This window comes from Hemicordylus capensis, chromosome 6, assembly GCF_027244095.1.
Source record: "Hemicordylus capensis ecotype Gifberg chromosome 6, rHemCap1.1.pri, whole genome shotgun sequence".
NCBI classification, from domain to species: Eukaryota; Metazoa; Chordata; class Lepidosauria; order Squamata; family Cordylidae; genus Hemicordylus; species Hemicordylus capensis.
In genome coordinates, this window is record NC_069662.1 from 63,780,530 (window position 1) to 63,795,379 (window position 14,850).

Here is a 14,850-nt window from a genome sequence, read left to right on the forward strand (position 1 = left end):
AGTGAATTTTTACTACTTAGGGAAAGTATTAGTGGCATTCCATTTCAAAATCTTCATAATTACTCACAAGCAAAATTGCTGCAGATGCTGATAAAAAAAAAGTTAAACATACTGTGAATATTGACTGGCTGTGGCAAGCAATCAATAGCTCAGTTATTACTAGGCAGACTATAAAGCATCTGCCACACAATCTGTATCTAGTGGTGGTGGCACACATCTTGAAATGGGGGCAGGCTTGAAAATGAACTCTAGCACTCTAAACCTCCAAGTGTCTGAATTAGGCGCAGTTTGGAGGGGCTTGATTCTGCTTCACCAATCCTTGTTGCTAATTCCCTTTCACACTTACTCACGTAAGGGGGCGAGGGGGTGAGGGATTGAGTGAGCCAGCGTGGTGCAGTGGTTAGAGTGCTGGACTAGGACCGGGGAGACCCGAGTTCAAATCCCCATTCAGCCATGATACTTGCTGGGTGACTCTGGGCCAGTCACTTCTCTCACAGCCTAACCTACTTCACAGGATTGTTGTGAGGAGAAACCCTAGTACACCGCTCTGGGCTCCTTGGAGGAAGAGCGGGACATAAATGTAAAAATAAATAGAATAAATAAATAAATTGGAAGGCTTCACATTAAGACCTCAGTACTCCTGTGAGCATGTATGGGAGTGTGCACTGGTGCAGGGCAGCTCTTGTTCTCAGCTCCTGAAAAGACCAACAGACTGAAACAACAATGCTTTTAATCTTATGTAATTTCTTTGTTCTTTAATATTAACTGTTTTGGGTGCCTTTGTGATGGCAGAAAGGCAGTATAAAAATGCAACAAACTAACAAACAAAATGTTATTCCTGATACCTCAGAGTAGGACTATGCTGATGAAATAAGAACATAAGACAAGCCCTGCTGGATCAGGCCCAAGGCCTATCTAGTTCAGCTTCCTGTTTCACACAGTGGCCCACCAAATGATGTGAGCATTCCAATGAAAGGGCAAAGCTATTAAGATGAGAACACACTTGATTCTAAGTGACGCCCATAGAGTTCTATCTATGGAGCAGAGTAAACAGGGAGGTCATTCACACAATCAAAAACTGTATTCTACCTGAGTTCGGGAGCTTTGTGTGCTCCCAATTTCCAATTTTGTGTAAGCAAGATAGGAGGAAAACCTAGGTAGCTTTTCCTCCCACCTTGCTTCCACACAATCACATCAACACAGTTTTTCCTCTTGCTTGCTTCCATACAACCAAACATTGGGAGCGCACACAACTCCCAAACCAGGTAGAACACAGTTCTTGATTGTGTGTGAATGACCTCAAACTGTAGTAAGGAGAGGTGGTCTGGTGGTAGCAAGAATGAATTGTCCCCTTTGCTAGGCAGTGTCAATCCTGGTTCACATTTGAATGGGCGAGACTACATGTGAGCACTGTAAGATATTCCCCTTAGGGGACGGGGCCACTCTGAGAAGAGCACCTGCATGCTTGCATGCAGAAAGTTCTAAGTTCCCTCCCTGGCATCTCCGATAGAGGGCTGAGAGAGACTCCTGCCTGCAAACTTGGAGAAGCCACTGCCATTCTTTGTGGACAATACTGAGCCAGATGGACCAGTGGTCTGACTCTGTATAAGGCAGCTTCCTATGTACTCTGTTCCCAAACCCTCAAGGATGTGTTTCTGCTGTAACAAAAAACTTCTGGAGCATGGAGAGAGCACAAAAATAGTTTTGCTCTTGTGCAAGAGCAGCCATGCTTCAGAAGTGAGGGGGCTAGTGCTGCATGTGCACTGTTGTTAGAAGCCACATTAATTAGGATGTTGGCCATCAAGACCTGTATTTATTTATATATAATTTCCGCTGCAACCTTATTAAAATTATAGCCATTCTTTTTACTCAATTAATCAACCATGTAAATGTGCACACATTTGCATAGGAATTTAATTCAGTTTTATTGAGACTGACATACAGAGTGGATTGATTTAAATCAAGGTGATTTAGATCATTATTTAAATCACCAAGAGAAAAATCTGATTTTAGTCATTGGTTTAAATCAGGAGTTCTTAACCTATGGTCTGTGGAGTTGGTCCAGATTTCTATGTCCTGTAGAAAATTAAATATAAAGGTAGCTCCTCCAAACATCATTTAAAAATAAAACCTCTTTGCTGGGAGACCCAAGTTTAAATCCCCATTCAGTCATGAAACTCACTGGGTGACCCTGGGCCAGTCACTTATCTCTCAGCGTAACCTACCTCACAGGCTTGTTGTGAGAATAAACACAAGCTTGTACGCTACTCTGAGCTTCTTGGAGGAAGAGTGGGAAAAATGTAATTATAGAAATTAATTTTGAGACATGTTATTGTATGTTACCTCCTCTCCCACAAAAGAAAGGTAAGAAGCAGCTTTCTAAAAACAGACAGACAACAAACATTTCCTTGCATAACCAGATGTTTGTTGTGGCCCCTCATATAAAGTTAAGAAATAGCTTCATGCAAAAACCAACCAACCACCTTTGCTTGCATCTGTCTAACCAGATGTTTGTCCGTCTCCTTCCACTCAATAAAATAAGCATCTTTACAAACAAAAAATATCTGTGTGCATGCCAGCACAGAATTGTCCCTATTTCCCCCCGTTAAAGAAACTAAGATAAAACAGGATTGCTTGCTTGGGTGTGCATGCTTAGATTCTTCCCTACCCCATTTGTTTGCCTACCAGGTGACACAAAGTGAGTGACCTGCTGAAATGCTGCCTCTGCTCCCATTCCAAATGAGCTGGAGACTGGAGGCTTACTCTTACTCTAACCACCACCTCCTCCTCCTGCCCTTGCGACTGTACACCCTGAGGCACGGCACCAGTGGAATAAAACAGATTTTGTGGAGTGCTGGAGTGGAGAAGTGGGTGGCAGAAGGAAATTGTACAGGAGGTAATTAATCAAGGGCATATTTTGATTGAGCTCTGATAAGGTAATTGATTAATGCTGCAGCTCTAATAATGATTGGCCGGCCACATTATCTGCAGTGCTGGCTATGTTGCTGGCACAACTGATGTGGAATAATTGAAAATAAAATAAAATATCCTCGGAGCAAGTGACTATTTGAAGACTTGTAGCTAAAATACTGCTTGAAGTGTCACTGGAATAGGTTGTTTTCATAATAGAGAAAAATTATTGGCTAGGATAGTTGTGGTCCTACCCACTGCCTTTTAAAAAATCTGGATGAATTAGTTGGTGGAGCAATCTCATATCCAGTTCTGTACATTTCTGGAGGGGAAAAAGAATAAAAACATTAGAGATGGAATTCTGCTAGTTTGAATAGGCCCAGGGTCTATTCATATGAGTAAATGCAGAAAGATTGCACCCTAAGGTATAGTGCGAAAACAGGTCAAGTGTAGAGGATAAAAAAGTCTGCATTAATTGTTCTTCTGGGAGATGATTGCGTAGCATGGAAAAACATTGATGGAAACACTATCTACATGGAAAGGACTGCCTTTGGAAACAGCCGTTCTAAAGGGAACATGATACCCATTGCTAATACCTTGGGCACTTTTCCCCCTGATTAAAACCAAAATGGCTAGGAGAATAGCGTATTAGTTGTTTATAAATATCATGATCTGAAGTTCCAAATTAATTTTAATTGGATTCTTTCCATAGCATTCTCATTCAACTAGCAGACACGTTGGCTATGGTTGAGCTATATATAATTCGCAACCCTAAAGAAAATTGTCTGCAGTGTTGGCAGTTCAGCAAAAAGAGTTTAATTAATTGCTAGAGAAAATGCTGCAGATCCCTAGATTCCAACATCAAATTTTAGCTACCAGGGCAACCAGGTGCTGGGTTTCCCCCCAATCCCGCAGATTGCTATTGTTGATAAAACTACAAGCTACATGGCAGGTAGTTCAGCATTCTATGAGACTGTTCTCATGAGCAGCCAAGACCTGGCTAGGGCAGCTAAGCCCAGGCTTGGCTGCCTGGAACTGCTGGGAGCTGACTCGCTCCCTGCGGTGACTTGGTGGCAAACCTGGCTAAGAAGCCAGCCTCTTAAATGAGGTTAAGGGAGCAAACACTCTCTTAACCCCGTTTACCTGACTGTGTATCAGCGCCAGCTGCTTTCAACCGGCGCTGAAGCACTGACAGTCACCTGCCCATCACTGGGGGAATCCCCACTTGTGCGGTGCATTGCGGGATCTCCAGGGGTTGGGATGATGCATCCTGATCCCCGCATCTCCATGCTGCCTGTGCCAGCTGCAAACCATCTGGGCACGCAATCTGCATGCCCGTACACCCCACCCGGATTGTCTGCGGGGAAGGTGAGCTTCTGCCTTCCCTGCCTCCTGCCCTCAAGCCCTCTCATGTGTTTGTGTTAAAGGGCTCTATTTCTGAAATAGTCTGCAACCCATATGGTATTCCTATGCAGCATCATTGTTAATGGTGTTGCAGAGACATATGTTTTGGACAGTATAAAAATATGTTAAATAAATAAGATGGGTTTTGGGGGGGGGGTTGCATAAGGATATTTGTTTTGTTTATCACTTGAGTTTTCTTGTGGGCATTATTGTGATGTGATATATTGTAATTAATATTTTAATAATGACATGTGATGAGGAAAATTGCTCAGTGTAGTCCCATTGCTATTAAAAGGACAAGTTAAGGCAATGCGTAACTTGTACTTTTTATTTCTAGGCTGAATAATTCTCCTCATTATGCTAGCCAATATGTCTAATCAATGAGCACATTTCTCTACATGTGAATTTAGTACAGATGTATAGTAGCCACTCTCCTGGTTGCCTGTGCCAAATAAGAATTGTCTCTGGGTAACCAAAAGGGAAAGCTTTGCAAAGGCATCTTTCTCTCTTTTTAGGCCTCATATGGCTAGCAGCTACCAGGGGCAAGTGTGCTATTAAAAATATTTGTGGACTAGAAGTTTTTTGTTTTTATTTGCAAGGATGTTTAAATCACCTAATTGCACACAGATGCCCCAATAATGTCAGGACACATGTAATTGGAGAAACTAGGGCTATTTTATTAATATAATTTACAAAAACCTGCAGCGAGGAACAACTAAATAGAGTCCAGGAACCACCCATGTGGGTCAGTCTCATAAGGAGGACTGCCCACAGAAGGGCGAAGGACTGGGTGTTGATCCAGCCCGGCACAACCGCAAGGTTTTATCCCTGCAGAGGAGATAAGCCTGTCTCAACCCAGACCGTAAAATACTGGGTGATGGACCAGCCTCCAATTAGGTGCAGATCCCAGCCCAAGAGCCGCAAAACCCACAAGGGCTGTTCCTCGGCTTCCTATTCACGTTTATTGGTCCTCACGTCAAACACCAATACCAAACAACCTACCCCAACACACACTTGCCTGTCACAGAAGTGGGGCAAACCTCACCCCACCCCTCTAAAATTGTACGGATACCTCATTGCAAGTTGTTTCTGTGGTCAGACAAATGGACTCCATCGTCCCAATACAATCCACTGTTGTGGGCCCGAATGTTAGAATGTGGAATTACTGGCCACCCAAGGCCTCCACTGCCCGACTCATATCTTAGGCAAACGGTAAAAGAATGGCATCCACCGCAAACAGAACATAAGTGTATATAAATACAGTGGGGATGGGAGCACATTTCTTTAACCCTGAATTCCCAATACAACTGCAGAAAAGAACTGCTCAGGGTCTGAGCCAGACCCCTGGGAAGAGCGACCATAGATTTAACCATCAAGTGACCACTGTTTGAATACTTTCCAGAAATTGGGCAGTTAGGAGTCATGATTTGCAGCCAACGTGTTGGTTTGGGGAATCCCAGGGAAGGGAAGGGTCCAAGGCAGAACTATGCTGAAAAGACTCAAGTGGGCCTGCTAAACTCAGAGAATGCATGATAGATTATGTCCAAATATTTTATCATGGAATCTGTTCATGCTGGTTGCTTTTGTAAAACTCCCCCATATATACCAAATACCCTACTAACCAATTCGACCAATTACAGTCCACTGATTTAACTTTTAAATTTTTCCTTATCCCTAGGGTCAATCTTATCACCCTCATGGCACTCAGTTTCCTGATACAATAAGGAAAAAATTTTCATATATTCATCTTTCCACATTTTTCTTTAGTGGAAAGTAACACATGATCCCCTAAAGGTAGAGATACATCACCGTGAGGATAAAATGCAGTTCTTTCATCAGTACCATCCTCTCTGGCTATGGTACTCCGCAACCCATATCTAAGTTCTGATTGTTTATCAACATTCATCCACTTAAGTTCCCACAGTGTTAATTGGACCCTAGGCGTAGCTTATTTTAACTGTGTCAGCACTACTGCTAACAGGCACAGGTGTAGTCCCCATCCAAGCAGCTGGGGAGAGATGAGGGCCAGAAGGCCAAACAGGCATACCTCCCCGAACCCGAGATAAATGTCCAGCCGAGGGAGGATAAGCTCCACTTATATTGTACTCGCCCAAGGGACCAACATCAGCATCAAGAATGCTACAGTGAGAGAACCACACCGGTGGCGGGGGCTGGTGGTTTCATCAACTGCAATGTCCTCATCGGAACCCTTCTCCAAGGCATCAAGCCTGGCCTCAATGGACTGGACTGCAAAAATCTGCTGCCAGGCGACCAACAGATTTAGAAACCCTTTTAACCTGTGTACTTGAAATATCTCTGCCAGAAAGCTTCTTACTGGCTTCCAAGGGATCTAATCGAGACAGAATACAAGCCATGACTATTTACCCCTCATCCTCAGAAGAGGAGGAAGCTGGAGGCTCAACAGGTCGGCAAACTGGACGTTTAGAAGCAGGTGCCTTCCCTTTGAATTAGATTTACCTGGGCCTCTTTTAGGAGCCATATCCCCATTCACTCATATATTATTCAATCATACAGTTATTCATTAATGGACCACTAATTATTATGAATGAAGTACAAACTCAAATGAAGTGCAATGCTTAATAAACCCATATATATTTTATGCAGGAACTGAAAATGGTTTTTTAGACTATAAAAAATATCTCTCAGCACTCGACAAATCCTAGGCACCAGTGAGCTGTGGCACCTAAATTAGGATATCCAGAGGTAGGCAAAGTGTGCCATCGAGTCGAATTTGACTCCTGGTGCCCATAGAGCCCTGTGGTTTTCTTTGGTAGAATACAGGAGGGGTTTTCCATTGCCTCCTCCTGCGCAGTATGATGCCTTTCAGCATTTTCCTATATCGCTGCTGCCCAATATAGTACCAGTGGGGATTTGAACTGGCAACCTTCTGGTTGTTAGTCAAGCATCTCCCCGCTGCGCCACTTAAGGTGGTCATCTCCAGAGGTAGAGTTATCTAATAAAATCTGTATTTGTCCCAGGCAGCCCAGTTTCTGTTCTAAATATGTTACTCCTAAAGTAATATTTAACACCCCCACCACCACCACCACAATGTCTATTACTAAGTTTGGTAAATTCATCCAGGATCTATTATCTTTGGGCTAGGAACACAGGAAGCTGCCGTCTACTGAGTCAGACCATTGTTCCATCTAGCTCAGTTTTGTCTACACTGAGTGGCAACAGCTTTCCAGGTCTTTCCCAGCCCTACATGCAGTGGTCCCTCTAATTTTTTTCATCTCTGTGCGGAATGAGTTTTGTTCTGGGCTGCAGTATCAAGGCAGTGTGCGCACACATACATTCAGAGTGGGGCCTTCCTGATTCAACCTGAGCAGGATCTAAAATTAACTGAGCAGACATCCAAAAACTTGTGAGTGGGTGCACATGCGCACACCTTAAAGGGAACAGTGCCTACATGGAGATGCCAAGGATTGAAATTGGGACTATCTACATGCAAAGCAGATCAGCCCCATCCCTATCCAAAGAGAAAGAGAAAAAGAAATAAGAAAACTCCTCGATCCAAAGAAAATGTGTCAAGGCCTGAACTGTGTGCCATCTACTTAACTTCTTTCCACTACTTCACTCTCTACCACAAAACAAAACAAAACAAACCCCAAGCAAATCTTCATTGTTGTGCTCTAATTGTATCGCTCTAATCATGATGGCAGGAGCTTGCATGATTGGCAGGCTCCCAGGGGGGATGAGTGAGTGACAGGCTGAGACAGGACATCCAGCATTCTTTAACGTCATGCTTCCGGAACGCTTTAATGGTAATAATACCTGAATAGGGCTACTATCTCACATCCAACTTGGACTCTTTCATTTGTAAACATTTTAGATTTTTTTTAAAGACCCAGTTCTGAAAACTGCAGTGGAGGATTCCTAGAAGTTATATAACTTTTAAATTAATGTATTTAAAGCATTTTATGCTCCCAAGTATTTGAGGCAGCTTTTAAGCCTGAACTGTAGACATGTGCATTTTCTTTTTTCTCTGCTATACTGTGGGAGGAGTCTAGCACAGCAAATCCTTTGCTTTGGAAATCCCTTGCTGATTTTTCTTACAGACCAAAGACATAGAGGGACAGTGGACATTTCCTTACCACAGACTTCTGTATTGATTTGATTCTATTTTCAATGTGATGGCTTCCTCCCAAAGACCCTAGGGATTGTAATTTGGTGAAAATGCTGAAAACTCTCTTTTGGAGGTCTTTATAGTTTTCCACACTTGTCTACAGTTTCCAATATTCCCTGGAGTGGAGGGAATGACTGTTAAACTGAATTATAAGTGAAGATGGATACACATTTGAAAATGGGGTGGAAGTGGGTTGAACATGTGGTTGTGATTAGGACAGTGATGTGTTTCCAAGCCACTCTTAAAACCATTAGAATGTTACATCTGTCTTTGCTCTGTCTGTGCTTTAGATCTGCCCATCGTCTGGCGAAGGCAAATAGGTGTCACATAAATATGTTTGCAACACCTATGGAACAAGCAGAAAGAAGGGACAGGTACCAGTATTGCAAAATGGGAAAGAGATGAAGGCTATTTGAAAGTGCTGAGCAAAGTACTTGCCCTTAAAGGTAGATTTAAATATTAATGGATAGCATCCAGACCAAGACAGAACTAACAAGGGGTATGTGTGCCGTTTTCATTGATCCTTGTATTCCCTCTGTAGCACTTGCTGAAAATATCTTCCTTATGGTTGGGGATCTGCAAGGACATGAGGGCATAGGGGGCTGCAGGGGAAAGGGGAGGATCAGTGAAAAATGCCTTTCTCTATACATCTTGTGCAAGAGGAATAATTCTGCTCTCACTATTTGTAGTCTAGATGCCACATAATATTCACATAGAGCTAACAGCAAGCATGAGTGCCATAAAATGAACTCAGCCCCCTGCCCCTTAATGTGAGAAACAAAATACAAATTTTGTCAAATTCAGTTCTTGCTCTGAGAGGATGTCATACTAATTTCTACAAGTCTTATTCACAAAGCTCCAACCAATAATAGTGTATAATTGACAGTGATTTTCTGTACCTTTCTTCTAATGCTGCAAGCCTTGAGTATAGGGATGTGCATGGCATGGACAGCTTGTGCAGGTGCAGGCGGGGAGCAGTTCCCTTTAAAAGCAGGTAAGTAGTGTCAGTAGTGGCTGGTGGGCACTGGAGTGGAGGGGCAGGGGAGAACCTGGCCACTGAGGCCAGAGCCTACCCCCGCCCCCCACACCCTTCTCCATGCCAGCAGGCTTGGGTATTTACCCAAGCCTGCCAGCTTGAAGGAGCAGAAAAGCAGGAGCAAAAGTAGAAAACAGAAATGTTTTGTGGGCAGGGTGGGAGCAGGGCAGAAGCAGAAAAGCCAGGGCAAAAAGCAGGGAGAAAGGCAAAAAGCAGAAAGGGAAGGGCACAAGGCAGTTACAAAAGATAGAAGGGAGAAAGCAGGAGTTGCACCCCCCCCCCCCCAACAAACAAGCTAATAAAAGATCGGACTTACCAGCAGCTGGGGAATCCTCCAGAGTAGAGAATTTCCTCCAGCCCCTTCTCCCTTTCCTGCAACTTCCTCTTTTGGTCTTACTGTCTGGAATAGCTGTTCCTCAAGCTGCTCCAGCCAATCTGATACCTAGGGGGCTCCTCAGGAAGAAGGGAAAACACATATTAAAAATATTCTCCCTGAAGCAACCAGGAAGTACAATTTACCCATTATTTTATTTCTTCCTGGGGGCAGTGCCAGCAGGAGCCCCCTAGGAATCAGATTGGCTGGAACAGCATGAGTAGCAGTTGTTTCCGCCAGTAAGTCCAAAACAAGAACTTACAGGCAGGGGAGGATGGGCTGGAAGAAGTTCCCTGCTTTGGAGGATTCCCTTGCTGCTGGTAAGTCTGAACTTCTACTAGCATGGTTTTTTTGCGGGTGGTGGGGGCACATCCCCTCCTGCCCTTACTGACCAACCACCACTGTTACTCCTTCTGTTGCCACCCTGCCACTTTTCTGGGCACGGTGTTCGCTCAACCACCTGCTTTTTAAGGGAACCGCTCCCTGCCCCGAACTGGTTTTGCTGTGGGTGCCCGAGCTTGTTCAGTGCTTCCCAAAGGAGGTGCGGAACCAGTTTGTGCACATGAACCTACTCAACTGCTCATGAATAGTAAGCACCTAACCAGTCTTCCAAAGGACAACAGATCTTATCTTTAAAATAAACAACAACAAGAATCCCTTCTCTCCAAAGGAAGGGAGAGAGGCTGCTAGTATAAACTTGCTTAAAACTATGTTCTCAGGGAATTAATCAATTTCTAACCCTTGTTCTTGCAGGTTGCTGTGTGCTCAAAGTTAAGAAAGGGCTGGATTGCAGGAGTTCTATTTTCCAGTGCAAAACTAATATAATATCACTTTATAAATAATAGATTTGGTTGGAATAGAGCAGCAAGTGATCCAGGCAAGGAAATAGAGGTCACACAGTCATATATTGAAATGTTCTTAAATGAAATCATTTTAATTATCCCAGTTTGAATGGGTTTTTTTGTTTTTGTTTTTTTATGAGGGAGTAGTAGCATGAGCAGCTGTTGTTTAGTGGAACTGCAGAGGTGTGTGCCTTTCTGGGTTTTTAACTAGCTTATTCTGCAAACACTTAGAAATTCATAAGTTTCTTTCAGTTGATGTGACATATAGACTTTATAGACAAATCTAGGCATAAATCTGTTCTTTTGGAAGAAAAGGTCCAAAAGCAATATGAGCAGAAATGTGATGGAATTTTTTCTAAAAACTTCCACACTTTCATTTGTGACTGTGAAATTTGGAACCATCACAAATCAATTAGGTTGTGGTAGTTCCCTTTTGATTGGTATAGTACAGGGTTCCCAACCTGTGGTATTCCAGATGTTGTTGAACTACGACTCCCCTCATACCCAGCTCCAATGATGGGAGTTGTAGTTCAGCAATATCTGGAGTACCACAGTTTGGGAACCCCTGATATAGTAGGAAAGCAAAAGAGGCACCAGCTTTATCTCAAGCAGAAATGCTTAGTTCAAAAGCCATGCTTCTAGAATTATGTTTATTAGGCCCAACCAAAATGATACACAATCTTCAGCTAGCTATCTTCATAAGTCTTCAGGCAGAGTTTAACAATAAGGGGATAATGCTGGTAGGCCTTTTGACACGATGCACTAGCCCTTATCGGCCACCTAATGGCACAGTGGGGAAATGACTTGACTAGCAAGCCAGAGGTTGCTGGTTCAAATCCTGCTGGTTTGTTTCCCAGATTATGGGAAAAGATATGTTTCCCAGACTATGGGAAACACCTATATCGGGCAGCAGCAATATAGGAAGATGCTGAAAGGCATCATCTCGTACTGCGCAGGAGGTGGCAATGGTAAACCCCTCCTGTTTTCTACCAAAGTCGACCACTGGACTCTGTGATTGCCAGGAGTTGACACCTACTCGATGGCATACTTCGCCTTTACTAGCCCTTAAGGTCTGGGGGAACCATCATTATAGTGTCTTCTTCATCCCAAAAAGTCTTGGACGCAACTGAAATTAGTGTCTTAACACCCAGTAAGCTAGTCACCATGAGTCTGTTTAACCTTTCCTGTATTTCATCTTAAGATTGCTCTAATAGCTCAACCTTGCTCTCTCCAACATCAGCCTACTCCAGACTGTTTCTCTCTCCTCCTACTAAGTGAAAGTATCATCTTTTGAAGGCTTAAGATACATTTCAAGGCATTAATGAAAAAATCTCCAGTTATTAAGGTACATCAAGGTTCTTTTGTCAAGTCCCCCTAAGTACTTATCAGTTATGTAGTAATAGGACTATTAAGGCAGTCAAAAGTCTAACAGTTTAATGAATCTAACAATGTAGATAGCCTGATTGGTTCACCAAAACACATCATTCTAGTATAGCATTACTAGGAGGAATCAAAATGGCACAACACCTTAAATGAGCTTGCAGGATCTTCAGTACTCTTAATAAGGCAGGATGTTAAGCAAAGGGAAGAAAAGATAAGTGATAGCTTAGTACATTCTAATAGCCCTTAATGTCACCCCCACAATCTTGATAGTCATGGTTACAGAGTCATCGTCTACACAGGGATAGCTGCATTGCACACACAATGCTTGGATCCAAAGGTGTGCTAGTGGAAAGCATCTTCTGCTCACAGAAAAACTGCTTCTGACTTCATGGAAGAGTATTGGATCAGAAAAGTGCCTTAAATCCAGAGGAGATCCTCTGTTTGCACAAGCCTAAGCTCACATTGTTTTAAAAACATTTTGATGACCTGCTAGTGTTTATATTTTACAGTATGGGTGGCTTTACACAGAATGCAATAAGCAGGAATGCCCCAAGCCATCAGAGTACTGAGGATGTGCACTCTCCTGAATTGTGGTGTTGTGCCAGGCACGTTAACATTGGGTGTGTCTTCCAAACCTTCCAGTTTTGGCAGGTTCCAGCCTACTTACAGTTTGAAATATACGAAAAATGCCAACAAGGAAATAATGATCTGCTATTACAAGTCTAGTCCAACTAGAAGAGATTATTTTAAAAGAATGTACCAAATTTGGAAAGAGAAGCATCCAGATACAGAAATAACAGAACAAAGGCTAGCAGACCAGAGAAGATACATAATAAGAAATAAAGTATTCACAGGAGTTGAGCTGGAAGAACTGCAAAGAGCAACACAGGCTCAAGATATGGAAGAAGAATTACCACCAACTGAAGCAGTTGCTCAGGTGCAGGTGGAGGAGGAGGTGTTGGAAATAGAGGATGCCAATCAAAACCAGGCAACCTCCCCTTTGTCTTCACCTCAAAAACCCAAATGCCGTTTAACAGAAAAGCAACAAGAATTAAAGCAAAAAATAACTGAGCACATGAACCAAACAACCACCAGGATTCGACTTCCAGCTCTAAAAACAGTTGCCAAAAAACAACTTGCTCAGACATTAAAAGATGACAATGCTGCACTTGGAGAAATAACAACCAATAATTTGCAAGAAACAAACGAACTAATGTACAGTGCAGCAACAATAACAACACAAGAGCTCGGATATAAGATCAATGGACCTGTAAAAAAAGGAAGTAGTACATCACCAAAATGGAAGATAAGATTATAAAATAAAATCTCCAAGCTTAGATCAGATGCTAGTAAATTGAAAGATATGAAAGACAAGAAGCTGAAGAATGAAAACACCAAACACTATCTGATCCAAAAATACCACCTAGATTCATGGAAAATTAGAGAAGTCCTGGAAATAATAAAGCTGCAAATAACAGCAGTGTCAAAGAAGATTAGCAGATATGAAGCCAGAACTACACAACACAGGCAGAATCTCCAATTCCAGTCGAATCAGAGACATTTCTACCAAAGCATAGGAGGAGAAACTGCAAGAAACATAGAAACACCAAATAAAGAAGAAACAGTGCAATTTCTGGGGGAAATTATGGGACAATCCAATAGATTATAATAAAAAAGCAGGCTTGATGAAAGAGGTCAAAAATGTAACCAACAAATGCAAGATCTAATAATAACACCAGAATTAATAAGTGAAAGAGCAAAGAAAATTAAAAATTGGACTGCTCCAGGTGACGATGAACTGCATGGCTTTTGGCTTAAACACCTAACAAGCCTTCATAAACAACTATCCAAACAGTTCAATCACATTTTGCAAGGAGGTGATATTGAACAATGGCTAACAACTGGGAAAACTCATCTCATAATCAAAGACCCAGCAAAAGGTGCAATTCCAAGTAATTATAGACCGATAACCTGTCTGCCAACCATGTTCAAATTATTAACTGGCATAATAGCAGATGAAGTGATGCAACACTTAACTAACAAACAGCTTCCAGTTGAACAGAAAGGAAATTGCCCAAACACCAGAGGCACAAAAGACCAGCTGCTGATTGACAAAATGATTTTAGAAAATTGCAAGAGAAGAAAAACCAATCTAAGTGTTGCATGGATTGACTACAAGAAAGCCTTCGATTCATTGCCTCACACATGGATCCTAAAATGTTTAGAATCAACTGGTGTCAGCAAAAACATCCAGATATTTTTTTTCCAAATTGAATTTTTATTGATTTTAACAGTAATAATATTCATTCTTAACAAACATAATAAACAGAAGTAGACTTCCCACGCATCTCTCTTTGTGAAACATCAGCTATAAAATGTACCCTTGCTATAATAATAATTCAAAACATAAATTTAAACCCTTACAAACACAATTAGTCTACCCAACCTGCATTTCCCCCCCTTTTCTCTCTAAATTTCAAATCCAGCTGTAAGGTCCATAGTAGGAAAATAGTTTTTTAGATACACCAAAAATGGTTTCCAATCTTCTTTGAAAGATTCTAAGTTTTGGTCTCTTATCAGTGTTGTAAGTTTTGCCATCTCCACATATTCCAAAATTTTTATCAGCCAATCTTCTTTTGAAGGCAGTTCATTACTCTTCCATTTTTGTGCGTATATTATTCTGGCCGCCGTAGAAGCATACATGAAGAATGTTAAATTATTTGTAGAAATTAAACCTTGTGTTATTCCCAGTAGG

At 42.1% G+C, this 14,850-nt stretch overlaps 1 protein-coding gene across 15 annotated transcripts in view; it reads left to right on the top strand.

Moving 5' to 3' along the window:
• EPHA5 (EPH receptor A5) overlaps positions 1 to 14,850 on the top strand; it is a 381,695-nt gene that overhangs the window by 101,272 nt on the left and 265,573 nt on the right. The window contains exon 1 of one of the 15 annotated variants that reach the window (XM_053260120.1): positions 10,155 to 10,190. The exons of the other annotated variants lie outside the window; for them this stretch is intronic. The gene's annotated coding sequence lies outside the window, so the exon portion shown is untranslated. Of the gene's footprint in view, positions 1 to 10,154; positions 10,191 to 14,850 lie in introns of those variants that run through there. 15 annotated transcript variants of the gene reach the window in all.